The 2,524-nt window shown below is 48.9% G+C and overlaps 1 pseudogene across 1 annotated transcript; it reads left to right on the forward strand.

Annotated features, from left to right (window-relative positions):
- Positions 1 to 423: 423 nt before the first annotated feature.
- LOC105531331 lies at positions 424 to 2,041 on the forward strand (annotated as a pseudogene). Its single transcript, XR_001004782.1, has one exon. The product of XR_001004782.1 is annotated as an E3 ubiquitin-protein ligase ARIH2 pseudogene (transcript).
- Positions 2,042 to 2,524: the final 483 nt, after the last annotated feature.

The following is a 2,524-nucleotide window of genomic DNA, read 5'->3' on the forward strand; positions in this document are numbered from 1 at the left end:
TCAGAGACTGAAAGAACAAAGTCCCTTTCCCCTTAGCATTTACTCATGGAACAATCCAGAAACACCAAAACACAGCAGCAAAACAGTCACAGGTCAAACTGGGAGCCCAATTCTCGCTACCTGTCAAAAAAAAAAAAAAAAAAAAAGGCCAGGGGCGGTGGCTCACGCGTGTAATCCCAGCACTTTGGGAGGCAGAGGTGAGCGGATCACGAGGTCAGGAGATTGAGACCATCCTGGCTAAGACGGTGAAACCCTGTCTCGCTTCTGGAGGAAGCAGCGCGGGTTTGACCGGTGTCGGCCCGCCGCCTCCACCGCCGCTTCTCCCCAGTGTGGTCCCTCTGGCCCGGCCTGACCCGGTCTGGCTTGTCTGGGCTCAGTAGCCTCGAGGGCGCAGCTCCCGGTGGAAATCCTATTACGTAGAATACTTGGGTGACATCTGCCTGAGAGATCTCCAAGAATTACAGAAGACAAAAATACTAATGCATTTGAAAAAGCGGTAGTTTTGTGGGGAGGGGGAAAAAGCAACTGCTTTCCTGATCTGTAACTTGGCTGGATGCTAAGATGTCGGTGGACATGAATAGCCAAGGGTCTGACAGCAATGAAGAGGACTGTGACCCAAATTGTTAGGAAGAGGAAGAAGAAGAGGATGAAGACCCTGGGGACATAGAGGACTATTACGTGGGAGTAGCCAGTGATGTGGAGCAGCAGGGGGCTGATGCCTTTGATCCCAAGGAGTACCAGTTCACCTGCTTGACCTACAAGGAATCTGAGAGTGCCCTCAATGAGCACATGACCATCTTAGCTTCTGTCCTAAAGGTATCTCATTCAGTTGCTAAACTTATATTAGTTAATTTCTACTGGCAAGTTTCAGAGATATTGGACAGATTCAAGTCCAATTCTGCTCAACTGCTTGTTGAGGCTCGAGTTCAGTCTAATCCATCAAAACATGTTTCCACATCCCATCCCCCTCACCACTGTGCAGTGTGTATGCAGTTTGTGCGAAAGGAAAACCTACTCTCTCTGGCCTGTCAGCACCAGTTTTGCTGCAGCTGCTGGGAGCAGCACTGCTCAGTTCTCATCAAGGACAGCGTGGGCGTGGGAGTCTCTCATATGGCTTAGGACTGTCCACTCCATACACCAGCGGACTTTGTTTCCATTGCTTCCCAACGAAGAATTGAGAAAGAAATACAGGCGCTACCTCTTCAGGGACTATGTGGAGAGTCATTACCAGCTCCAGCTGTGCCCTGGTGCAGACTGCCCCATGGTTATTTGGGTACAGGAGCCTAGAGCTTGCCGAGTACAGTGCAATCGGTGCAACGAGGTCTTCTGTTTCAAGTGTCATCAGATGTATCATGCACCCACAGACACGCCACAATCCGGAAATGGCTCACAAAGTGTGCAGACAACTCTGAAACAGCCAACTACATTAGTGCCCACACTAAAGACTGTCCCAAGTGCAACATCTGCATTGAGAAGAATGGAGGCTGCAATCACATGCACTGCTCCAAATGTAAACATGACTTCTGCTGGATGTGTCTAGGAGATTGGAAGACTCATGGCAGTGAATACTATGAGTGCAGTCGTTACAAGGAGAATTCTGACATTGTGAACCAGAGCCAACGAGCCTAGGCGAGGGAAGCCCTCAAGAAGTACTTATTCTACTTGGAGAGGTGGGAAAAACCACAACAAAAGCTTGCAGCTTGAGGCACAGACATACCAGTGGATTCACGAGAAGATTCAGGAGAGGGTCATGAACAATCTGGGGACATGGATCGACTGGCAGTACCTACAGAATGCTGCCAAGCTCTTGGCCAAGTGTCGATACACCGTGCAATACACCTACCCATATGAATATTACATGGAGTCCGGACCCAGGAAGAAGCTGTTTGAATACCAGCAGGCTCAGCTGGAGGCTGAGATCGGAAACCTCTCACGGAAACTGGAGCGTGCAGACAGCTATGACAGAGGGGACTTGGAGAACCAGATGCATATAGCAGAGCAGCGGAGGAGAACCCTGCTGAAAGATTTCCATGACACCTAAGTTGGGATGTGGATGTGCCGGAGTGAGGAAGATGTGGCTGCAAGGTCTCCCGGCTGCCATACTGCATGCCGCAGGCTCTGCCTTTCATGACCCCAGGCGACAGCCAGGGCCCCACTCCTGAGAGACACTGGCAACACCTCTTAGTTGATCTCTGTTTTCTTCTCTTTTCACTTTCTGTTTCTGCCGGAGTAGAGGCCATATTGAACTGGCCTCTTTTCAGGACTTTTATTTCCCCCTGGATGGTTGTTGGGAGGGAGGGAAAGTGTTTTCTGAATGGCTATTAATAGTACTAGATCATTACAACTTATGTAACTTTCAAAGGTTGTACAATTATACAAAAAAAAAAAAAGGCAAACTATAGGATAACACAGAGCCCTTTCTGAAAATAACTTGGCGTTGGAGTGTTTTACCCTCTAGCTGTTTTACTTAGAATGTAACATATGCTGCCTACCCACCTCAAAATGTCTGTACTGCAAGAGGGCC

Source organism: Mandrillus leucophaeus, unplaced genomic scaffold, assembly GCF_000951045.1.
Source record: "Mandrillus leucophaeus isolate KB7577 unplaced genomic scaffold, Mleu.le_1.0 Scaffold88, whole genome shotgun sequence".
Classification (NCBI taxonomy): domain Eukaryota; kingdom Metazoa; phylum Chordata; class Mammalia; order Primates; family Cercopithecidae; genus Mandrillus; species Mandrillus leucophaeus.